Source organism: Trichosurus vulpecula, chromosome 4 (genome assembly GCF_011100635.1).
Source record: "Trichosurus vulpecula isolate mTriVul1 chromosome 4, mTriVul1.pri, whole genome shotgun sequence".
Classification (NCBI taxonomy): domain Eukaryota; kingdom Metazoa; phylum Chordata; class Mammalia; order Diprotodontia; family Phalangeridae; genus Trichosurus; species Trichosurus vulpecula.
In genome coordinates, this window is record NC_050576.1 from 205,739,083 (window position 1) to 205,766,015 (window position 26,933).

The 26,933-nt window shown below is 34.2% G+C and overlaps 2 pseudogenes; one reads left to right on the top strand and one right to left on the bottom strand.

The window, feature by feature from the left end:
- The first annotated feature begins 4,125 nt into the window (after nucleotides 1–4,125).
- On the top strand, nucleotides 4,126–4,619 carry LOC118849187 (annotated as a pseudogene).
- A 10,577-nt stretch (nucleotides 4,620–15,196) lies between these two features.
- Nucleotides 15,197–15,821, bottom strand: LOC118847002 (annotated as a pseudogene).
- Between the last annotated feature and the right edge of the window lie 11,112 nt (nucleotides 15,822–26,933).

The window sequence follows — 26,933 nt, forward strand, 5'->3', positions numbered from 1 at the left end:
ATGGTTTTGGAGGAGGAAAGTCTGCAGATAAGCTATTTCCTGTAGCTATCTTTGCCAGTGCATGAACATACTGACAATTATTTTCCTTTATCTTATGTTCTGTCTTCATCATTTCAGGAACTGGGAAAAAAATTAGAAACAAGATATAGAGAGACAATTCAATGTCATTTTCTTATTATTGCCATACTTTGTGCTCTTAAAATTATATTTATGGTCAGGTCTTAGTGAATAAGGCATAATAATGAAGTCAATAGTTTAGATTATTCAGATTAAATTATTTTTTATCATTTAAACATAACTAGAAAAGTGAGATGAAAGCTGAATATTATGACAAAATCACTAGATTTAGAATAAGAGGATCTGGCTTTAGTTCTAACTTCTGTTTATCACCTTTTTATCCTTGGGAAAGGCCTAACTTCTCTGGGCCCTAGTTTTTTTCTTCTATGAAATGATGGTGTCGACGTAGATTTCAAAGGTCCCTACTTATTTCTAATCCTGAAATATATATTTGAAAAAGATATAGACAAAGCCAAAAAGTAATAAAATGGAGAATCTAGTAGCTATTATTGATAATTCTTTGAATTATGTTAAAATCAGTAAAAATGACTTTTCTTTATACTTAACCAGTCACCTAAGTTATCATTGTAAATGTAAAGTGATGGAAAAGTGGGGGCAATTATTCAAATAACTTGAGTTATGAGCCATGTGTTCACCAAGTTTGCAAATGATTCACTTTTTCTAAATTCCTTTAACAGTGTAATATTCCCAACATACCTCCTCCTCCCCAAAGTCCTTGCTGTATAGGAATTACTGCTGTATGAATATGACAAAAAGGAGTCTGAATGCAGATCAAAGAGTACTATTCTCTCTCTGTCTCTCTCTCTGTCTCTCTGTCTCTCTCTCTCTCTCTCTCATTTGTTTCTTCTTTCTCATGGTTCATTCCAATGTTTACAATTCTTCTTTATAACATGACTAATGTGACAATATGTTTAGTATGAATGTATATGTAGAACCTATGTCAGATTACATGCAATCTTCTGGAGGGGATAGGGGAGGGAGGGGGAGAATATTTAACACTCAAAAGTTTGGGAACTGAATGTTGTAAATGCATGAATTAAAAAAAAAACAATGAAACAAAAAGTAAAAATAGCATGCTTAGATCTGCATTCAGATTCTGCATCTAGATTCTTTTTCTAGATGTGGTTAGCATTTTCCATCAAAAGGGTTTTGGAACTGTCTTAGAACACTGTATTGCTGAAAAGAGTTAAGTCTATCATAATTAATTAATTATTTTACAGTGTAGCTGTTTTGTGTACAGTGTTCTCCTGGTTCTGCTCAATTCACTCATCATCAATTCATGTAAGTCTTTCCAGGTTTTTCTGAAATCTGTCTGCTCCTCATTTCTTATAGAACAATAGCATGCATTACATTCATATACCACAACTTGCTCAGCCATTCCCCAACTGATGGGCATCCCCTCAATGTTCAATTCTTCACTACCACAAAAATAGTTGCTATAAATATTTTTGTACATGTGGTTTCTTTACCATTTTTATGATATCTTTGAGCTACTAGTGATAGTGCTGAATGAAAGGATATTTAGTTTGATTGCCCTTTGGGCATATTTCAAGAGTGCAATTCTTCCTTGACTGCAGAGTTTCTTTTCAACTGCCACAAATGATGCCTGTCTCATCTATCTATCTATCTACCTACCTATCTATCTATCCATTTATCTGTTTATTTATTCATCTGTATGTCCATTAATTCATTCATTTATCTGTTTTTCTATTAATTAATTAATTTATTTTAAGGCCGGGGGGGACATGGTTGATCCTTCAACCAGACAATGGCTCACTGTCCTCTAATTCCATGAGGCTGTTGAAAGAATTTCTTCACAACTTCTAAAGGATTGGAGGACATTAACATCTTTGTATTCCTTCATGCATCATTTAAAAATGTTGTGTCTCCAAGACAATATTTTTGAAATAAGTTAAAATGAATTGAAGGTGGGAGATTCTGGAGGCTGGAGGTTAAATTAGAAACAATTAAGATAGTTTCTAGTTTACAGTGACTTAGACATTAAAGTTCACATCATAAAAAAATGTAGAGGACCTAGGAAGAAATTATCTCTCAGGTCTATGGACAGGAAAAGAGATTATGACCAAATGAAAGACAGAAAAGATCATAATAGATTTTGATTGCATAACTTTTTAAGAAAGATTTGCACACACAATCAATCAAACGTTAATTAAACATCTATGTTCCAAGTACTTTGCTAAGTACCAACACATACAAATTAAAAGGAGAAATTAATAACTGGGGAAAATATTTATAGCAAGTTTTTTTTCATGTTAAATTTCTCATTTCTCAGATACATAAGGAACTGAATCAAATGCACAAGAATAATACCCATTCCTCAGTTGATAAATGATCATGGGATATCAAGTGGTAGTTTTCAGGGGAAGAAATCTAACTTATCAATAGCAATGTTAAAAAAAAAAACTCTAAATCATTGATAATTAAAGAAATGCAAATTAAGGAAATTTTGATGTTTTACCTCACACTAATCAGAGTAAAAAAGATAAGAAAAATAACAAATGTTTCAGGGATTATGGTAAAATAGGTACATTAATGCACTGTTGGTGGAGTTATGAATTGGACCAGCCATTCTGGAAAGTAATTTGGTATATCCACACTATCATTTACCCAATTATACTGGTATGAGGCCTAAACCTGAAATATTTTTTAATAGCATAGGACCCACATGTGCAAAAAAAAATCTTAATTTTTTTTTGGTGGCAAAGAACTAGAAACAAAGGGAGGGGCCCATTAATTTGGGAATAGCTGAACAAAATGTGATTCATGGATGTGATGGAATATTATTGTGCTGTAAGAAATCATATGAGACAGTTACAGGAAACTGGGGTGATCTGTAATTGAATGAGTAGAATGAGCAGAATAATTTGTATAATAACAACAGTAAAGGCAACTCTAAATATTTAAGAATTCTGAATAATGCAATGTGCAACCAATGATGAAGATCGCTATACACTGTCTACACAAACAAATGAAAGACAGTTTTTTGGACATGATCAATGCAAGGATTTGTCTGCTTGACTGTAGCATATATGTCACAAATATTGTTTTGCTTTCTTTTTCCTTTCTCAAAAGGAATGGGAAGGAAAGAAAATTAATTCTTATTTGTTTTAATTATAAAGAGGATATAGTGAAATGGAAAAAAAAATTAGCTGATGACAGGTAATGAACAATCACATTAGAGGAGTGGAAGTAGCCCTGTGTATGAAGTGCTGAAAAAAATTACTGATTTGAGAATGATTTTTGTTAATTTGTGAGAAATTTTGGAGAATTCTGAAAATTCTTTGAGAAATAGAAAAAGAATAGATATGGCAAATGTTGTTTCTCAGAGGATTAACAAAATGGATCACAAAAACTAGAGACAAATCAGTGTAGTTGAAAGAAAAACAACAAACTATCATGGGGTATTTTATAGCAACGATTTATTATTATTACCCTAAGATTTAGTTTATTTAGCCCAAGAATCAAACATTTTAAGCAGCCTTGTGTTCCCCTAAATTCTTACCTCTCTTACTTTGCAATTCTTTCTAGGTTGTTTCACTTTTGTAGTTTGAAATCCATTTCCCTTTTGGGAGCACATGAATAAAAACTGAATTGATTCAGGATAAATAACCCCCTGGATTTTCTTCCAAATCTGAGATTCTATGATTTAGAGTAGTTCTATCTTCTCTCTGTTGTTTGGTAAAATCTTACTCAAGCATTTGATACTTTTCTTCTTTTTCCTCATCCCTAATATAGCTTATAACTCCTCTTTTTTAAAGCTATTATTAGCATTTTAATATGCCTTAGCTCACTCTGAGCTTTAGTCATTTATATAATTATATTTATAGTTTCATACTACATACAACCACTTACCCAACTGATAAGCATCAGCTCAGTTTCCAATTCTTTGCAAAGCAAAAAGAGCTGTAATATTTTTTTCTCCCTTGCTTTTCCTCCTGATGTTTCTGCTCCTTTTTCTGTCTTCTCTCCTCCTCTAGTGCCACTGAGTGAGGACGCACCACAGCAGCTTTTACCATTCTGAGAACGATGGCTTCTGGAATAACTGTGAGTGGTGAAGTAATTAAAGTTTTTAATGTCATGAAAGTAAGGAAATCTTTACCCAAGAGATCAAAAAAGGAAAGAAAGCAGTTCTCTTCTTTTTAAGTGATGATGAAAAACAAATTATTGTAGAGAAAGCAAAGCAAATCTTGGTGGGTGACATTGGTGATAATGTAGAGGACCCCTACATGTCTTTTGTGAAGTTGCTACCTGTGAATGATTGCTGATATGCTTTGTATGGTGCGATATACAAGAAAAAAGATTCTAAGAAAGAAGACTTAGTCTTTATATTCTGGGCTCATGAATGTGTACCTTTAAAAAGCAAGATGATTTATGCTTCGAGAGATTCCATTAAAAAGGAATTTATAGGTATTAAACATGAGTGGCAAGTAAATGGCTTGGATGATATTAAAGATCATTCAACACTTGGAGAGAAATTAGGAGGCAATGTAGTAGTTTCACTTGAAGGAAGAACTTTATAGAATGACAGTGAAGTGCCATCCGAAAGCAGCTTCCATTTCTTCAGCTCCATCAGTTGGAATATTGTTTGGTTTTTGTCCCTTACCATACCTTCCTAGAAAACATAAAGAAGCCAATAATTTAAGCAGCCTACCAGTGATTGCCATTAGACAGTTTCATTCTGGTAGTTAAATGTAGAACCCAAGGAACGCCTTCATGTCACATTTTAGCCAAAACAAATGGCATTATATGCATCCCTTGCAGAGATAAGATGAATATAATAGTTATTATGAATAGCTAAAAAGCTGCAATGGGTTAAGCTAAATGAATGCCTTGTAAGTATGATCCAGTGGTCAGATGCTAAACTTCATTCAGTATTACTTAGAGTTGCACTTAATTGCAATTCCTGAGGTTGTTGTGCTTTGTAAGCCTAAACAGCCTTCAGCACGCCTATTGTGACATGGCAACACATATATACACATACACACACACACACACTCACACACACACAATATATATATATATATATATATTTATACATATATATAAATATATATACTTACACATACAGACATACACATATCTAGGTGTGTGTGTGTGTGTGTGTGTGTAACTATGCATTGAAAGCACTTTTATGTAATAAGGTTGTCCCATTCAAAAAACAATGCCAATTAAGTTGTTGTAACTATCATCAAGGTACATATAGTACCTTAGTATTCATTCCTATTATCTACATATCTTCTTAAATGAAGTATTTGTTAATACCTTTTTTATTTTCCTTTGAATGGATATTACAGGAGTAGGAGTTACATGTTTATGATGCAAGCCTTGCAGCACTAAAGAATGTGATAATGGGAATTTCTGTATGTAAAGAGCCTTAAATGAAACATTGTTTTTGAAAACAAATTTCCCACCCCCACAAAATTGGCCACACTGCAATAAATTTGTGGTTTATTATAGGAAAAAAATTTGCATTTAGTTGGAGTTTGCTTAGACTAATCGTTTTCTTAATCCTCCCTCTGTTTTACTCTCTACTTTTTCTTCTTTCCCTCCTGTTTCCCAGTTGGGTGTGTTTATATGTATGTATGTATGTGTATATGTATGAGTGTACGCATGTATTCTTCCCTCTGTTCATGCTCTTTTGAAGAGTTCCATCTGCAGTCAAATTAATTACTTTGGATATTTTCCTCTTTTATTTTTCATTGGGATTTACAATGTTTTATTGTTTCCTTATGCTTAAGAAACTATATCCTATTCTTGAGGTGTTAGGTTTACTAGTACTAACTGTATGCTTTTATAAAAAGCCAAGAGAAGATAAATTGAATATGAACCTTGGTAGACTAAACAACGACTATAGAACTGGACCCATTCCTGTGTCTGTCCTACCTTTGATTGATTCACTGAATAATAGATGCCAAGGAAACAAGGAAATGTGAACTGCTGTTCCAACCAGGTGGTACAGCCAAAACCAAAAGCAAAACATCCAAGAAGTCAAATTGGCATAATGTTGTCTTGTCCTCAAGAGCCTTAGCTTTCTCTGCAGAGTTTCTGGTAAAAGATAAAACTTAGAAAAATGCAGTCAATTTTAAATATTTTCATCCAATCTGTCAATTATTTCTTGGTATTTCTTACTATTTATGTTTTAAAATCTTTCAAAAAACAATAATTCTCATAAAATAAGTTAATAAGACCGAGTTATTTACTAGAATTATTAACTGTAGTTGGGTATAAGTAGCTGTGGCCAATGAAAAGATCAATGTATTCAGAATCACAAGAACTGAATTCAAATTCTGTTTGATCATGGTAAAATTTATTAACCTCTCAGAGCATCAATTTCCTAACCTGTGAAATGAAGAGCTTGGACTAAAATTATATTTAAAGACATTTCCGGATCTAAATCTTACAATTTTCTAAGAAGTCAGACAATTTATCTGTGAAACTTTGACCAAAAGCACTTTTGCCTGAAATATACATGTATTTGAAAAGCCAAAAATTATTTAGAGGCAAGAACCATTGATAATAATCTCAGTTTTCTTCTTACAATCGGAAACCCTAGATACAGTTATCTGAAAAGCCACCATTTTATTCCAGAATTATCACTTTGTTTCCTTTGTTGGGATCATCTTTTGGCTTTTCCTATGATGGATAAGAAGAGTAGATGAATTACTAAGTAGAATGTGTAAGGATTATTTTTCACTTGCTGGAAGCCATTCAAAAATCATGCTGAATCACTGCTGTAATACTAGAATTTCAGAAAACTCCACTGGGCATCAGAAGGTGTTAAAGGTGTAGAAGAGGAGTGATGGACTTGATAGGTTTCTTCCCATCTGATGCATTTCTCCCACTGACCCTCTTAAAGTTGTTTTTTTTTGGGGGGGGAGCTGGTTAAAAGTAATATTATTAAAAATACTTTCCACCTATTTTAAGGAAACCAGTCAGGGAAAAAAATGTACACAGCAGCAGCCATATGGCCAGCGGGCCTTCAAAAACAGGCTGCTTCCTCTGTTGTTTCCTCAGAGTATGAGGGCCCATCTCTCAATTTGTTTTCCAAAGGAAATAATTAAAGATATGGATAAAAATATACCCTAACAAAAGACTGACCTGTCTTTTTTTTAAAGAAACTTCTCCCCTTAGAGGAAATTATTGTAATTCTCTCCCTTCCCCTCCTTAGAAAAATATCAGGCTAGACACTAAAGGGGAGATTGGTTTACATCCCTGTAGAGAAGAGTATTTAAGGAAGCCTTTGGCAGTGTTATAGATTATAGTGAAAGGAGATGGTTTTATCATGAGGCTATGAGGCCCAAGGCTACTTGAATGCAAACAAACACTTGATCTGCCACTCTTGATCTAAGGCAGCCATGTGGAAAAATATAAATTCCACATTCTAACCTCCTTGTCTCCTATAATTTTTCTTTTGCTAAACTTTTACTTTCAATGTTGTTATTACATTTTAGCCAGCTATTGTAGACAGCATTTGAATCTCAATCTCTCTCATGCACCCATGTGCTACTTTTGTTAATTTCTCTCCGTTCTAGCATATCCTTAAAATATATTTAGTTCAAGATTTGAGTGCAAAACTATAGAGAAAAATGTTCACAATTATACAATAGCACTAATGATATTAGTATTGGTGTTATTATGGAAGAAGTCCATAATTATTTTTTTTCAAATTCATCATGGTTGCTCATGAATCATTAGCAAAGCTCTTTACTAGTTTCCACTTGTATTCAACCCTGATTCCAATTTTAAAAATATTGATATATTTTTTTAGATTGCATAAAGATTTCCTGGTATTTCTCCTACTTCTCCCTCCCAGAGAGTCATCCTTTATTATAAAAAAAATGGAAAGAGCATGAGGAGAAGGATGAAGAAGAGAAGAAAAGAAGGAAGAGGAGGACGATGACAATGACAACAGTGATGATGAGAAACAAGAAAAATAAACACATCAAAATGGTAATATTTGCCATGACACTAACCTCTGCAAAGGAAAGTTTTTTTATTAGTATTTCTCTTAACAATTCATAACTTTTTTCATACAGTCATGAATCTCTCCTACTTTTTTAGGGTCAAAATTGTTCTTTTAAATTTTGCAGCTTTATTTTTTATTGTTTTGTGTATGTTTCTCCTCCCCACATTTTCATTGTTTTAGTCATTATGTATATTGTTTTCTTGTCTCTGCTTACTTCATTTTGTATCAATTCAAGTGTTTCTGTGCTTCTCTTTATCCCACACTTTTCTAAACAGAAAGTAGCATATATCTATTTCTGAAAGATGAGAATATCAGCAACCTTTCCAAATATAGGTTAATTACATATTTATGTATTTTAATGATAGAGCCTATACAAGTGATTTCACTACAAGAAGGCCTCGATGAGGACATTCTTTCTACTATGACAGGTTGGCATCAATTCTGCATCTTCTAAACAGCTGCCTAGGTTAGATCACTAAGAGATTAATGGACTTTCCTTGGAGAGACACATATAAAATATATGTTCAAAATGGGGCTTGAAACCTGGTCTTCCTGACTCTGAGGCTATATCCCTCTGTTATAATATGATGCCTCACAGCCTGTATCATCGAAAATAAATATATAACCATTTGAAAAAACCAACACAATACGTTTGGAGCAGCAAAAACATAGTGTCTGAATAACAATGGATGTAAAGAACAAATTATTATCAAAATGGAAATTATTAAACAAGCTGTCCCAAAATACAATAATATTTTTGTGTCCATTATTAATTATCCTAAAATCTATCATTCAAACCCTCATTCAAAGATTTCTCATATAATGCAAATACATAAAATGTAAATATAGTGAGAATATTATAGAGTATTTGATGCCCACATCTTTTTCTACTAATTGTCTATTTTGGATATCAAAGCTTCAATGGCAATATTTGATAAATATTTCCTTACTTGATCACTTCCCTTTTTATAATACATCAATTTTATTAATAATAATAGCTCACATCTATATACCATTGACTGTTGCAGGCACTGTACTAAGCATTTTACAATTATGTCTTTTGATCCACATAGCAACCTTGGGAGGTAGGTACTATTATTCTTATCTAGCAAACCGAGGCAGACAGAGGTTAAATGACTTACCTAGGGTCACACAGCTAGAAAATGTGTGAGGCTAGATTTGAACTCAGGTGTTTCTGACTCCCAGCCTGGTGTTCTATCTACTGCATCACTTACTACCAGGCAATTGTCTCTATTCTTTTATTTGATTAAGAATTCACTCATTAGGAATAAATTTCCAGACCTCAAACTATGTTATAAAGCAGTAACCAGCAAATCCATTTGTAATTGATTAAATAATAGAAAGGGAGGTTAATAGAAAGAAATAAACACCAACAAATCAGAAATAATGGAATTCAGTACTTAAGTGTTTGAGAAACCTTAAAATATAAGTTATTTAGGTCAGAACCCTCCAATTGCATAAGAAGTACTAGAAAGGCTAAAATTTAGTTTAGCATAAATTACTCTATATTCAACAACAAATTCGCAATGGATATGTGATCTGAATATTATGTTTATGGTATTATTCATATTGTAAAATGATTATGTGAAGCAGATCATATGCCTTTGACAATTTTACATAGATTAATCCTGAACAAAAAAAATTCAGGCGATTACAATAATTAAATAATAATTTTGCTTACATTAAATTGAAACAAAATCAATGCATCTAATATAAGAAAGGAAATGTTCAGTAAGGCAAAATTTTATGTCAATTTTTTTGGATCAGGATTTTGTATCCAAGACTTATAGATAACTCACAAAAATGTAAGTCAAAAACAATCTCCCAATAGATAAATGGTCAAAATATATGAGCAAATAATTCTGAAAATAACTTCTAACTCTTGGTGATCATATAACAGAATAGTCTAATTGCTAATACTAAGGGAAATTCACATAAAAACAATCTGAAGATTTTACCTGGTGTATAGCAAATTGGTAAAGATGACTAAAAACAAGAAGAGTAAATTTTGGACAGGCTGTGGAAAGACAGGCATGCTCATAAACCTTGTTGGTGAAGCTTTGAATCAATATAACCATTTTGGAGAGCAATTCAGATTTAAGCAAATGAAGTGGCTATAATGGACATACACTTGGGCCTGGAGATCCTATGACTGGCAATGTATGCAAAGGAAGTCACTGACAAAAAGGCGGGGCTCCATGTACACCAAAGTATTTATTGTACTATGTGCATGTGTGTGTGTGTGTGTGTGTGTGTGTGTGTGTGGGTGGGTGGGTGGGTGTGTGTGTGTATGTGTATGATAACAAAGAACTAGAAACAAAGTTGATGCCAGTCAATTAAGAAATGGCTTCTAATGAAGAATCACTGTACTCTAAGAAACTACAAATATGATAAACACAAAAAAATTGAAAGACTTGCATGCACTGATAAAAAGTGAAATAAGTAGAACCTACATATATATATATGTGTGTGTGTGTGTGTGTCTGTGTCTGTGTATAAAAGCATCAACATATATGATACATGTATGTATGGGTTTGTGTGTATACATATATGTTAACATAACCTATATAACATGTACGAACTATAACTACAACAGTATAAGAGAAAATATCAGCAAGCACAAAATAATAGAAACTGAATGTTGAAAAATTATAAAAAATAGGCTTGGACCAAAAGGATATATGAGAAATCATTTGCTCCTATAAGTTATAGAATTTACAATTCCAAAGCAGTGAAACACTCCATATGTTATCAGATTTGTTCAATGTATGATTGGTTTTGCTAAATTTGTCCTTCTTCTTCCTAAATCTCTCTCTCTCTCTCTCTCTCTCTCTCTCTCTCTCTCTCTCTCTCTCTCTCTCTCTAAAATAAGGGATGATTCTAGGTAAAAAAAATGTGGAGGAATACATAGAATATACAAGTAATATAAAAACTAAAGACATCCAGAAAAATGCTTTTAAATAATAGAAATCCTCTGACCATGAAATGTTTATGATTCAAATCTGTTCTATTTTTATGTAAATAAATGATATTAAATATTGTCACATATCCATTTTGATTGTATTTATTGTCCTAAATGATATTTGATATTTATTTAAACACAGTTTCAGCCAGAAGTCTTTTGAGTTTTCCTCACAGTTCTTGCCAAATATGAAGTTCTTTCCTGATCACTATTCCTACTGTTTTTTATTCAGTTTATACATAGTAAATTCTGTTCTAGCTTCTCGTTTTCATTTTCTATATTTTTAATTGTGTTTCCTGCATACAAAAGAATGTTAGAATTTATTATTCATTCTGCCATTTTCTTTTGTTTCATTTGATTCATTAATATATTCAAAATTAGTATATTCAAAATTCTTAGGCTTGAGATTTCCTTCTTTTATTTCTTTAATGTTGATTTTTTTTCTAGTAAGGTTTTGATTGGATGCATCCCATTTAATGTCCATAGAACTCCCCTAACAAATTTTGTATCCATGATTGGCTCAGCACTTGAAAGGAGTACTGCTGTGGATTAATACAGGAAATTCTGGGGGGTGTATTGAGCCTCCCTCTTGCCCATGGCAGTGGCAGTGACAAGTAACAGGACACTATCATTTAATCAAGAAAAATGGCTCTCTCTCTCTCTCTCTCTCTCTCTCTCTCTCTCTCTCTCTCTCTCTCTCTCTCTCTCTCTCTCTTTCTCTCTCTCTCTTTACTCCAGTGTCTTGCAAGGATTTGTCTATGAGTGGCAGGGTAGTGTCCACTCTTCCTCTATTCCTCTATCATCACACTATATTCATTTTCATCAGCTATAGCAAGCTTGAAACTACATTGTAAATCAGATTTAGAATCCCTAGATACCTCTTTTGCTTTGTGTTTCTTTGCTGAGAGTAAATGACCGAGAAGAATGTTTCCAGCGATGAGGGCAACCTTGTGACTTGGAAATACTGAGTTTTTAGGTGCTAAAGTGGTGTTGACTGCACCTCAGGAAGCCACTACACACACACACACACACACACACACACACACAAACAAACAAACATGGAAACACACACATTCCTCTTTCTACTCTAGAACTTCTGAGATAAGAGGTTTGTGGGCAGAAGAACGAGTCCAACCCCTGCCCTTGCTTACCAGAAAGCCTGAACCCAGAGGGATTAATTTAGGCAACAAAGTTGTGCTCAAGGTGAAATAGTAATTAGGGAGTCCCATAAAATGCTTCATGTTTTGATGTTTTAATTCTTATCCTCCTGGGAATGTATAATGCAACTTCTGTTACTGGTCCTTTATAAATCTTTTTCATATGTCTTTATAAGGCTCCTATTAGCCTCATACATGATATGCTATGAATTTCAAATTTCTTTTGTGAGGAGGGTATAAATAGCTATCCTATGCCTTATATCTTATTCATATTCTACATTGCTACCTTTAGGAGGAATTGCTTAGAAAAGAGCAGATGTGTGGTGAAGGTGAAACAGCAATTCAAGAGTCCCACAAAGTAGTTCAAGTTTTAATATTTTAAGCATCAATCCCAAGGAGAACCTGGCAATATTTTTATGCTTAATTATTTTTCAATAGAGACTTGCGAGTCTTTTTAAAAGCATTTATTCTGTATGGCTAGAGTAAATAAATATCCTGTACCTGATCTGATCTAGACATGAGACTTACCTAATCTAGAACTAATCCAAAAAAAAGCTAAAACTAAGTCACCCCAGGATTCTGGGAAAAGAGTGTAAAGAGAGATTGTGGAAAGTGAACTAAACTTTTATAGTCCCAGAATATGAAGAGAGTGGAAAGTACTTGTAATGCTCCAGATCCACTGCCTTGTAGTCACCTTTTCTCTTAAGCTTTTGCAGGTCTTCATCAATCCAAAAATTTTCCAGGGCTCCTTCATTCTTTCAGCATCCCCATTTCTCAAAATGGCACTAAGAGAATATTCAGTCCCCTGATTCTGATCTGCACCCAGTCTCTCCTCCTGGTTTAGTTGGAATACCTCAAAATTTGCCTTGCAGATAATTCTGGTTTCTATTATGAGAAAATCAGTGATGAGAGGAAAAATCAATCTCACTCATTCCAAAAGTACTTAGGTTCTTTTGGCACAAATCCTTCCAACATGTGCTTTTTATATATTTATATTATTGTTTTTAACATAGGATCAATTTTGTTTTGAAATTCCTATATAAATTTGAGTTTAATATATCTAGAACTATTTTTAGTGTATATCTTTTGTTTCCTTTACAAATAAATCTTATTTAAAGGGTATGACTTTATTATATACTATAGTATTTATATGGTGCTTTATGGCTTGCAAAATTACTTCCTTACAATAATTCTATGCAGTACTATCCCTATTTCAAGATTAGAATCTACAGGTTCAGTGTTTAAGTGGCATTCCCAGAGTGATATAACTAATAAGGATTCAAAAATCCTAAGTTCAAATCTTGAGTCTGTTATTAACTACTTCTATGACCTTGGGTAAGTCACCTAACCTTTTAGTCTCATTTTGCTCTATAAAATGAGGGAGTTGTTCTCTAAAGTCATTTCAGTATCTAAACTCTAATATTCTACAAAGTGTTGGACACTGGTTTTGAAACCAGGTCCTTTTCCCCAAACCCCAGCACTCTTTTTTTTATTTCACTAAATGTAATATAGACATATCTATTCTTCCTTATTAAAGTTGGAACTTAGAAAAATGTTTATTTCTATTCTAGCAGACATCCATTGTAATGAAAATTTTAAGACAGTTTTTTTACTTAACAATGGTTGACTCTAGCTATAAATACATTAACTGGTCAATAACCTATAACCCAGTGGCTTTCAAAATGGAATGTGGCATATTTATGTTTCCACTCAGAATGGCTTGTACATAAACTCCAAAATACCAAGTGTATGCTGACCGGGACCACCTCTCTTTAATAATAATACAACCCCTGCTGCACTGCCCTCCCCCATTTGTAATGTCTGAGATCACTTACCTTGGAAGGTTTGAATGATGCCTAACTTAACATATTAGGTGTTACCTTAGCACTCACTGCACTAAACTAAACCACAGCTCATTAACCTTAGACTACAAAAAAAATAAGGCCATTGAAAAAGCTAGGATAACTTTCCACTCTAGGAACAAGGGGTCACCATAACAAAGGACGGGAATGCACAATGTATGGTCATTATTACCAAAAATGGCTCATTTTAATAAACAAGCATATCTTTAAAGAGAAAAATATACTAAGCAAAATGATGCTTGATGTAACATGTTTCAAATCCAGTATGTTATGGTTTGCAAATGTTTTTTTAACAAATACTGGATATGTGAATGTCAAAAAAAGAAACAAAATACTGGGAAGCAATTACATAGCTGCAATTCTGTTGAAAAATTTATTTTAATCACAATAGGACCCACGGCTCTCTACTAAAGCCCCAATCCAATATCTCATTTTCATACTTAGGTTACTCTGAGCTCTAGAGGGTCATATTGACCTAATGAAAGCTCTGCCAGCTCCTACCAACTTAGAAATGTATCGGGTATTGAATGGGTGAAAGATTTTGTGCCTGTTCTCTCAGAATCCTTTTCCAAAGTTCAGAGAGGTGCCTCACCGGAAGTTTGTCTAAAAATAATGATGGTTTGTTTTTACTTTCACAGCAACATGTAAATACTCTCTGCTGATGTATGAAAGAATGTCAGTCCCTATTGAGCAAATTATCACACCAGTAAAATCACAGGTCTTTAAAGTACGAATACCTTAAGTATTTACAGTAAGGTCTGTAGTAGATTTAGTGGTGGCATTTGATGAACTAGATTTGTTGGCTTCCAGGAAACTTTCATTGCTAAGATAAGTGAAGATGGAAGATGGAAACACCATATGTAGAGGCTCTTTGCTTCCTGTGTTCTGAGAATAGGAATATTCAACACTTAGGGAAAAAAGTTTATATTTTTAGTTTATTTTGAAATTAAGGTGATAGAGGCCTTTTTTTAAAGGAAGGAACATGCATAAGAGAAGAAGTTAGGGAGATGCAAAATCATAGTGAGCTTAATTTTGATGTAATAAAGTAAATTAAGGGTGACGCCTTGATCTGTTCTGATTAGAGCCATGGACTATGTATTTTGCTGAGCTGAGTTCCCTTGTCTTCTATCTACTCTGTCTCAACACTGAATGATTTTGATTTCAGGATGATGCAGCAAAACTGGTTCTCTAGGCTCCCATTAAGGTAGCGGTGGTTTTGGTGGGAGAGTGCATCAAAAAGGGTTGGCCACTGAATAGTCAGCTCCGGCTGGATCAACAAGAACACCTGTTCCCGCTGCGTGATAAGCCGTGAGGCGTTAAACTTGGCCGCAACACTCTTGAGCACCTCATTCACGATTGAAGGCAACACGCGCTCCTCATAGTCCAAGCCTAGTACGTGGTGGACAGCTCCAGGGCATTGGACCGCGAGAGCACTCGAAGGGAGATGTTCACCATCTGAAGATCTTTGGAGCCTGTGGGAGAAGACATCTTGCGGGGCCAGGCACGAATGTCATGATGACAGGGTACTGGAACCAGGGGATTCTGAAATGTAGTCCTTCTGGGCGGATAGTGCTCTGTTGTACACCCCCAATTCGGTTAAAGAAAATGGCACTTTGCCTACCCGCCACAGTGAACACCAACTCTCGAACTTCGTAGGCCAGGAGCCCAGCCCGGAACAGCAGCTTCAGCACCGTGCCCATGTCTCAGGGCCTGGCTGGCAGCCGCCCCGCGAAGTCCTTCAGGTTCTGGGCCATGTGTGCTCCCTGGCGCCGAGGCACCGTCATGTGACTTTCCTCCACCACCACCCACCACCCCCTCCGCACTCGTTGGATATATGAAAACTGACAGATGTTCCCTTCCCTAATCCCCCTCCTCATATTTTGCTGAGGGCCTGGGCTATAAGGACTGTGTGATTTCTCAGTGATTTCCTGTCTAGCTGGTTTCCCTCGGTTACTGGGAGGAGATAGCAGCTATCCCAGGAATTCTCAATAAATTGTTATTACTTAAGTGGAAAAAAAATAATGTATGACCTTTGTGACTTATAGCTGTATTCTCCTTTTTTAGTCTTTTATTTAATTTTTTGCATCAATATGCATTTGGGAAAATTGATCTATCATTTTCTTTCTCCATTTTTGCTCTTTCTGATTTAGGTATCAGCTGCATATTTGAGTTTTAAAAGGAATTTGGTAAAACTCCTGCTCTGCCTATTTTTTTTTCCAAAAAAGTTTACATAGTATTAGAAATAATTGCTGTTTAAATGTTTAGTAGAATTAATTGTGAATCCATGTAGTACTGGGGATTTTTTTTTTTTAGGTAGCTCATTGATGGCTTGTTCAATTCCTTTTTCTAAGCTAGGGTTATTTAAATATTCTATTTCCTCTTCTGTCAAGTGCTAATGTATATTCTTTTTAAATAGTCATTCATTTCACTCAGATTGTGATTTATTGGCATATAATTGAGGAAAATAGATTCTAATAATATCTTTAACTTAATCGTCATTTGTAGTCCATTCATCCATTTCATTTTTCATTCTGGTAATTTAAATAGGATTAGCCAATAATATATCTATTTTATTTTTTTCTTCATAAAACCAGCTTTTAGTTTTGTTTATTAATTTACTGGTTTACCTACCTTCAATTTTATTAATTTCTCTTTTGATGTTCAGTATTTCCAAATCGATGTTTAATTGGAGATTTTTAATTTTTTCTAGTTTTTTAATTGCATGCCAAATTCATTGTTTTGCTCTTTATTTCATTCATATAAGCATTCAGAGTCATAACTTTCCCCCTAAGTACTGCTTTGGCTGCATCTCATAAATTTCAGTATATTGTCTTGTCATTGTCTTTAATAAATATCAATGTTTCTATGAGTTGTTCTTTGGTCCACTCATTCCTTAGAATTAGATTATTTAGTTTCTAATTAATTTTAATCTGTGTTTCCATGATCCTTTATTGAATATAATTTTCATTGCATTATGTTCTGAAAAAGAAATAGTTAATATTTCTGCATTTGGTTGTGAAGTTTTTATGCTCTAACACGTAGTCACTTTTTGTGAAGGTACTTTGCACAGTTTGGGAAAAGCGTACTCCTTTCTAGTCCCGTTCAACTTTCTCCAGAGGTCTATCATATCTAAATTTTCTGGAATTCTAGTTTACCTCCTTAACTTTTTTTTCTGGTTTATTTTTTGGTTAGATTTTTCCAGTTATGAGAAGGAAAAGTTGAGGTCCCCCACTAGTATAGTTTCACTATTTCCTTCTATAACATTATTTTTTTTCTTTTAAAAATGTGGATGTTATGCTGTTTGGTGCATATGTATGTAGTTTTGATATTACTTCATTCTCTATGGGACCATTTAGCAAAATGTAGTTTCCCTGCAAATCTCTTTTAATTAGGTCAATCCTTGCTTTTGCTTTGTCTGAGATCGTGATTGCTATGCCTGACTTCAGCTGAACCCTAATAAATTTTGTTCTAGCCCCTTATTTTAAGTGGGTGTGGTTCTCTTGGTTTCATTTGTTTCTTTCAAACTTATTTTTGGGTTCTGTTTTCTAATTCATTCTTCTATGTACTTCTTTTTTATTGGTGAATTCTTCCCATTCATATTCTTACTTACATAAGATAACCATGTCCTTCCATCCTATTTCCCCCTATTTATTCTTCTATTTTCCTCTAATATCTCCCTCAACAAAAGTATGTTTTATTAATCACTACCTCGCTTAATCCCCCTTCCCTTCTATCAAGTTCCCCTGCTCCTGGCTTCTGTTATTCTCTTCTCATTTTTCCCTTCTTGGTTAAGATACATTCCTATACCCAAATGAGTGTGGTTATTATTCCCTCTTTGAACCAAATCTGATGAAAATGAGCCTCAGTTGTTTCCCTCTGCCCATTTTACCACCACTATAAAAGCTCTTCCTCATGGGCCTCTTTTATATGAGATAATTTTCCCCATTATTACTCTACATTCCATGTTCCTACAGTATATCCCTCTTTTTCACCCCTTTTTTTTAATCATAGCATCATATTCAACTCAGATCTATATCCTCTGTCTATATATACCCCTAATTTCAATAATAATGAGTTTTTAGGAATTACAAGTATCATCACTCCATATAGGAATGTAAAGTGTTTAAGCTTATTAAGCCCCTTATAATTTATCTTTCATGTTTACCTTTTTATGCTTCTCATGTGCCTTGTATTTCAAAGTCAAATTTGTTGCTCAGCTCTGTCTTTTCTTCAGGAATGCTCAAAAATCCTCTATTTCTTTAAATGTGCATTTCCCCCACCCAAAACAACAACAAAAACAACATATGCACTTTTTCTAGGCAAGTTATTCTTGGTTGTCATCCTAGCTCTGTTGTCTTATGGAATATCACAGTCAAGCCCTCTGTTCCTTTATCATGATAGCTGCTAAATCTTATGTGATACTGACTGTGGCTCCATGAAATTTGAAATGTGTCTTTCTGCCTGATGATACTATTTTTTCTTGACCTGGAAGATTTAGAATTTGTCTATAATATTTCTGGAAGTTTTCATTTTTTATTTATTTTCAAGAATTGTTCAGTGGATTCTTTCAATTACTATTTCACCTCTGTTTATAAGATATTAGGGCAGTTTTTCTTTTTCTTTTTTGAAATATATCTAGACTCTTTTTTTATCATGCCTTTCTCATAGCCTAATGATTAGTAATGATCTCTCCTTGATCTATTTTCCTTGTCAGTTGTTTTCACTGATATTTCACATTGTTCTATTTTTTTCCATTCTTTTATCTTTGTGTTATCGTGTATATATCTATATCTGTATCTATCTATCTATCTACCTCTTTATAAATATAAATAAGATATATTTTTGTTTGTATCTACATACATATGTACATATGTATGTATCCATCTATCTATATAGATCCTTTGGATAAATACATACCTACATACATAAACATATGTGTGTGTGTCTGTGTGTGTGTCTGTGTGTGTGTGTGTCCAATGGAGTCATTAACTTCTACTTGCCCATTTCTAATTTTTGAGGAGGAATAATTTTCTTTAGTGAACTTTGGTGCCTCTTTTATCCATTTTGGTAATCCTGCTTTATGAGGTATAGATTTCTTCAGTGGAGATTTGTGCCTCTTTTACAATTTGGCCAATTTTGCTTTTTAAGGTATTATTTTAACATTTTTGTGTCTCTTTTTATCAAGCTTTAACTCTCTTTTCATAATTTTCATGTATTACTCTCATTTCTTTTACCAAATTTTCCTCTACCTCTCTTATTTGATTTAAAAAAATTGAGCACTTCCAGGAATTCTTGTTTGCCTTGATTCTAATTCACATTTTCTTTTTTTAGATTGTTTTCTTTTTTTAGTTTTCAACATTCATTTCCACAAGATTTTGAATTAAAACTTTTCTCCCCATCTCTCCACTCCCCCCCCAAGGATGGCATGCATTCTCACTACCCCTTTCCCCAATCTGCCCTCTCTTCTATCACTGCCCCCCCCATCCCTTTCCCCTTTACTTTCTTGTAGGGCCAGATAGATTTCTATACTCCGTTGCTTGTATATCTTATTTCCCAGTTGCATGTAAAAACAATTTTTAAAATTTGTTTTTAAAACTTTGAGTTCCAAATTCTCTCCATTCTTCCCTCCCCACCCACCCTCCTTGAGAAGGCAAGCAATTCAATATAGGTTATAAATATGCCGTTATGCAAAAAATATCCCATAATAGTCATGTCGGGAAAGACTACTATATTTCCCTCCATCCTATTCCACCTCCCCATTTATTCTATTTTCTCCTTTGATCTTGTCACTTTACAAAAAAGTTTCCTTCTGAATACCTCCTCCCTCATTCTGCCTTCCCTTCCATCATCCCCCCCCACCTTATCCCTTTCCTCCCTACTTTCTTTTAGGGTAAGATACCCAATTGACTCTGTATGTTATTCCCTTCTTAAGACAAATACGATGAGAGTAAGGTTCACTCATTCCCTTTCACGTCCCACCTCTTTGCTTCCTTTATAATAGTTTTATCTTGCTTCTTTTACGTGAGATAACTTATCCCATTCTATATCTCCCTTTCTCCTTCTCCCAATATATTCCTCTCTCACCACTTAATTTTACTTTTTAGATATCATCCCTTCACATTCAACTCACCCTGTGCCCTCTGTGTATATATGTGTGTGTGTGTGTGTGTGTGTGTGTGTGTGTGTGCGTGTGTGTGTGTATTCCCTTCAACTACCCTAATACTGAGAAAGGTCTCATTAGTTACAAATATCATCTTTCCATGTAGGAATGTAAACAGTTCAACTTCAATAAGTCCCTCATGATTTCTCTTTCCTGTTTACCTTTCCATGCTTCTCTTGATTCTTGTATTTGAAAGTCAAATTTAATATTTATCTCTGGCCTTTTCATTTAGAATGCTTGAAAGCCCTCTATTTCATTGAATATTGTAACAACAATGTTACTTGCAGCTACTGTGGCTGTGTAAGGCCAATAACTCCAGCGCACAGAAGGACGGCTAGCACAGTTTTTCAATCTGCTTTTTTAAGGAAAGCAACTTTAAGGGGTTTACAATCTCACTTAAATTAAAAATACATATATCATTCACTTAGTTCAAAGGAAAAAGTCAGCACCCTGAACTTCAGAGCAAATAAAAACAGAAATTACAAATAGAGAAAATATAAACAGAGCAAATAACACATATCAACAGACAGGCTTCTAGCTGTCTGACCAAAGCTACATTGTTACCTGAGAGAGGAACACGAACATCAGGGTTTTCAAAGTCACAGGGCTTCTTAATGGCTACCCAGAGTCTCCACACCAGCACTCTTCCAGTGAGTGAGCCTTCCAAGCAAAATGCTAACCTCAGAGTAAATATACACTTCTTCAGGGTCAGCCCACAGAGGTCATCACAATCATGTGCCTCTGACTCATGTGACTTGGGCTTTCTTGTGAGTTAAGCAAGTCATCAAGGACTCTTGATTAATCAAAGACTCTTGATTCAAACAAAGGCAAGTCTCAGTCAAAGCACTTGATTACCTTAGTGCTGAGAAGAACCAGTACTCCAAAAGAAAAAAAGAGCAAAATGAAAAGTCCCACATTGCTTGCCATAACAAATATCCATTTCCCCCCCTGAAGTATTATGCTCAGTTTTACTGGGTAGGAGATTCATGGTTTTAATCCTAGCTCCATTGACCTCCAAAATATCATATTCCGAGCCCTTCGATTCCTTAATATAGAAACTTCTACATCTTGTGTTATCCTGATTATGTTCCCACAATACTCAAATAGTTTCTTTCCAGATGATTGTAATATTTTCTCCTTTAACTGGGAACTCTGGAATTTGCATACAATATTCCTAGGAGTTTTCCTTTTGGGGTCTTTTTCAAGAAGTGATTGTAGATTCTTTCCATTTCTGTTTTACCCTCTGGTTCTGGAATATCAGGGCAGGTTTCCTTGACAATTTCTTGAAAGATGATGTCTAGGCTCTTTTTTTGATCATGGCTTTCAGAGAGTCCAATAATTTTTAAATTATCTCTCCTGGATCTATTCTCCAGGTCAGTAGTTTTTCCAATGAGATATTTGACATTGTCTTCTATATTTTCATTCTTTTGCTTCTGTTTTATAATTTCTTGATTTCTCATGAAGTCATTAGCTTCCATTTCCTCCATTCTAATTTTTAAGGTGGTATTTTCTTCTGTGGTCTTTTGGACCTCCTTTTCCATTTGGCCAATTCTTTTCTTGTAACACATTCTTCTCCTCACTGGTTTTTTGGAGCTCTTTTGTCATTCAGGTTAGTCTATTTTTAAGGTGTTATTTTCTTCAGTATTTTGGGGGGTCTCCTTTAGCAAGGGGTTGACTTGTTTTTCCTGATTTTCTTGCATCACTCTCATTTCTCTTTCCAATTTTTCCTCTACTTCTCTTACTTGATTTTCAAAATCCTTTTTGAGCTCTTCCATGGCCTGCAGCCAATTCATATTTTTCTTGGAGGCTTTCGATGTAGGATCTTTGACTTTGTTGTTGTCTTCTGGTTGTATGTTTTGATCTTCTTTGTCACCAAAGTAAGTTTCAATAGTCTGAGCATTTTTATGCTGTCTGCTCAATTTCCCAGCCAATTACTTGACTTTTGAGCTCTTTGTCAAGGTTTGAGTCTGCCTCCAGAGTGGAGAGTGCTCTATCCCAAGCTTCAGGGGTTTTGCACAGCTGTTTTCAGAGCTACTTCTAGGCACCTGTAAATTTCTCATTCTTCTGAGGTGGTATGATCCAAGGAGAGGTATTTACTCCTCTACTGGATTGTACTCTGATCTGTGAGTGACCTCAGGCACTCCTCCCTGCCCTGGAACTGTGAAGAGGATTCCCTCTCCACAGCCACCACAAGCTCTGCAATACCAGAGCTCCTCCTCACCCCAGGACCACCACCCAGGACTGTGACTCAAATCCAAGAAATGCAGAGCAAGAGAATCCTGCCTCATTGTCAGGAAAGAGATCCCTGAACTCCTGCTCTGATCAGACACTTGATTCCCCCACTGTCTGTGAGCCAGGAGCTCTGGAAGCAGCTGCTGCTGTTGCCACTGCTGCTAGCACCACAGCAGCCTCCACCGCCCTGGGCTTGGGCTGGACCATGTTCTTGGACCATTCTCTTCTCTCACCCGGGTCTGACAGAGTTTTCCCACTGACTGTTTATGATGTCTTTGGTGTTTGTAGGCTTAGAAGTCTGGAAACCACCACAGCTGCCAGTGATTCACTGCCCTCAGGCCAACTCCTTCCAGTCTCCTAATTCACATTTTCTTTGAGGGTTTGCTTACAGCTGTTTTGAAATTGTTGTCTTCTTCAGAGTTTGTGTCTTGATCTTCCCTGTTTCCAGAGTAGCTTTTAATGGACGGGTTCTTTTGTTGTTGTTATTTGCTCATTTTAAGGCTTTTTCTTGAATTTTATTTTATGTTAAAGTAAGGCTCTGCTCCCAGGATGTCGGGGGTCTTGTCTCAAGCTACAGATTTCTCATGTTGTTTTCGGAACTAGTTCTGTTGGTCTGTGAGCTTTTTGTGTTTCAAGCTGGTATGATCCAGGAGATGTATGGTCACTACTCTCCTGCTCTGTGCTCTAGTCTTTATCCAGGGAGAGGCCTTGCTCTCCCTGAAGCCATAAGTGGTAACATTCCCTTTGGCCTTGGAACTGTGACCAGGTCCCCTTCTTTCCAGCAGCTATAAGCACCAATGCTCCTTTTTGCCTTGGAGACTTGCAGCAGGGTGAAAAGATGCCAAAAATAGGATAAGCCCAGGATCCACTTCATAACTTATTCCAGGTGTAAGGTCCTGCAATTTTCTGAAGACTAAAGCATCAATTACCCTCAGTGGTATGCCACATTCAGAGCAACTATAAGGGATGTTGGTCATCTTCTTAGATATATCAACTCCTCTTGCTTCCAGTCAGCTCAGACTGAAGAACCAAGGAAATCTTGACCCTTTTATTTGATCCTTCATTGTTAACAATAAATCCAGAGAACACCACTCTCAGAGTCAACAAACCTGGACTGAGCTTAAACAGATATGATCAAGAAGATTTACAAAACAAAACAATGGCAATGCCTTGAAAAGAAAGAAATAAAAATTAACCAGAAAACTGAAATTCTCAAATCAGATATAAAATTTTAGAGCCATAATCATTTTTAACATTCTAAATAAAATAAATACAATTGTTGATAATTTAGATAGAAAAAAAGATGAGGAAAACCAAATTATCTAAAAATGAAAACTGTGAATAGACAACAAATGAAAATAAAATTATTAGAAATGTTTTATTAAATAATATATAAATAAAATTGATAATTTATATGAAAAGGATAATGGTCAAAAATTATGAAATAACTAGATTAGCAGAATAAAAGATACAGAGTTTAATAGCCTAATCTCAGAAAATTAAAATGAAGGAGTCATAAATGAACTCCCACAGGGTAGGTGAGGCTCCGAAGACTAAATGAATAAACTGGTGAGTGCTAGCATGTTCCTATAAAGAAATTCATTTAGATATCACACAAATTATTTGCAAAAATGGGGAAAGAGATATATTAGGAAACTCCCATTATCAGAAAAAAACATGATTTTGATACCCAAACAAGAAAAAAATACTTCAGAGAGAGGAAGTATGAGCAGACAATTGCAATAATTAATAATTCAAAATATTAGCAAATAGGATATACGTTATGGCCAATTTAGACTAAACTGAAAGTGCAAGATTTGTTTGATATTAGGAAAATTAAAGTAACAGATCATATTAATAAAATTCCATAAAAATAGCATGATTCGTGAATATATACAGAAGGAATTTTTGACAAAATCCACCATCTATTTTTATTAAAATTATAAAAAGAAAAACACTTGTAAGAATACCAATAAATGTACTTTTCCTTTACATGGAAAAAAGTGTTAGCTTTACTTGCAATTAGGAAAAATTTGTAGACTTTTCCAATAATATTAGTGATGATATGAATATGTATTGTCACCAATACTATTTCATAGAATTCTAGAAATAGTAGCTCTTTAAATGGAACACAATAAATAAATTGACAGAATAAGCAGAGGCAAAGAAAAAACAAAATCATCAATTTTTGTAAATTATATGATGGTTTACTTAGAGAACTCTAAAAATTCAACTTTCAATAAAGTAGCAAGATATAAGGTCACCTCATAAAATTGTTCAATTAATAAGTATATAATAATCAAATGCTAAGAGGATGGCACAAAAAAAATTATTTTCAAAATGAGCACTGATAGTATTTAGGAATCCACCTATGAAGACAAAAAGAATATTATAAGAATACAACTAAGAACACTCTTCACAGAAATAAAGTAGAAAAATATTCAGAGATATGTCATTTGATCATAGTTGTATTATGTTAATATAAATACTATCTAAATTAAGTTATAGATTTAGGGCCATGCAAATCCAATTATAAATGAGATATTTTAGAGAACTAGACAAAATAATTGAAAAATTCATCTAGCTGAATAAAGTTTCAAGAACCTCAAGGGAAATATTGGGGGCAGGGGAAATCTATGTATGAAAGTTGACTAGCACTACCAGATCTCAAATATTACAAAGCAGTAAGCATCAACATAATTTAATGTTAATAAAATGACATAAAAGTCAATCATTGGAACAGGTTAAGTACAGAAGACCTCAAAGTAGTCAAACACAGCAGCACAGTTATCAAACCACATATAAACTATTAGATCGAAGACTCTGTATTTTCAAAAAGAAAAGATGGAAGAAATAGAAAGTAGTTTGAAATAAATTAGGTTTAGATAAACAAGTCACATCATCTGCAAGGTATACAAAAGGTTAAATCATAAAGAAACTGGAGGAAAATGAAAGTAAATACATTGATAACAATGGGTAGAAGCATTCTTAACAAAACAAGAGATACAGAGGAAAACAGAACATAATATGAGTGAATTTTACTGAATAAAATTGAAATGTTTTTGGCACAAGTTAAAAGAATGCAATTCTTATTAAAAGATAAAACATTAACTGGGGAAAATGATTTTGTGAAAATTTTTGTGATAAATATTTGATGTCTAAAAATAAATGGAAATTTATATAACTAAGTAAGAATGAAAAGTTTTCTCTAATAGATACATGGTCAGAGGACATAAATAGACAGTTTTCAATATAAAAAATGCAAGTTATCCACAATCATACAAAAACAACAATAAAAGGTTCAAATCAACAATAATAAGAAGTTTAAAAAATGATTTTCTACCCCATATTATTCAGATTGGAAAGATAAATAGAAAAGGCTAGAGGAGGATTTGCATTTTGATGTGGTTTTCATCGAACTGTGTATTCATTTGAAACACATCCCCAAATTCTCAGGCCTAAAATGTATAGGCCCATTAACTGTAGAGACTAATATCAAATTTGTAAAATCCCAAATAGTCAATATAAGATATTATTAAAGCAGCATTTTGTTGTTGTTATTGTAGTAGCAAAGTCTGAAAAACAAAATGGATGCCCAGGAAATGAGGACCTGATAAACACATTATGGTACATAAGTGTAATGAAACAATAATGTACTATGAGAAATGATGGAAAGGTCACACTCAAGTAAACATAGGAAGATCTATGTGAACTGATTTAGAATGAAATTAGTAGAACCAGCACAATTTAGATTTTGGCTACATAATGGCAACCTCACTTAATGTGGATGAAGAAAAAGACCTCTTTCTCTTCTATATCAAATGAAATATTTTGTTTTTTAACGTCTAAGTCCCAAATATTTTTTAAAAAAAATTTAAATTAAATAATATCAAACATCAACATTTTACCAGGCTGGAGCCAAGTAAAATGTCACATTTGATTAAAGAAAAGTTGATTAGTCACATTTGAGTAAAAAAAAATAAAGTAAAAACTCCCCAAGTGCCTATGTGGTCTGATGTCACAGAAATGGACAAGAAGTTGGAAAACATATGAAATTACAAAATTCTTATCTTCTTCAATATATTTAAAAAACATATGAGCACCAAATCATCCACATGGGTTTCCTACCTTCGAGGAAGGCTTGAAGAATAATTTCCATTAGAGCTTTCCAGCCTTGTAATACAAATTAAGAGGAGTGTCTACTGTAAATATCAACCATATAAGTTTATGCATTTGTTTTCCTTGAGGAACAAAATCTCTCCTTGCTTTTTTTTTCTTTACTTTGCCAGAGAAATCACACAGCTTTTCAGAAAGGGTTAAACAATTTCCTCTTCCTTTGCTTACCTAGATTCCTTTCACCTCTTGAGTGTACATGTGTGTGTGCATGAGTGTGTGTGTTTGTCTGAGTGTGTGTATGCTTTTGTGATGTTCCCGCTAACCACTGCCCTGTCCAAAAGGAAATTAAAATGAAATA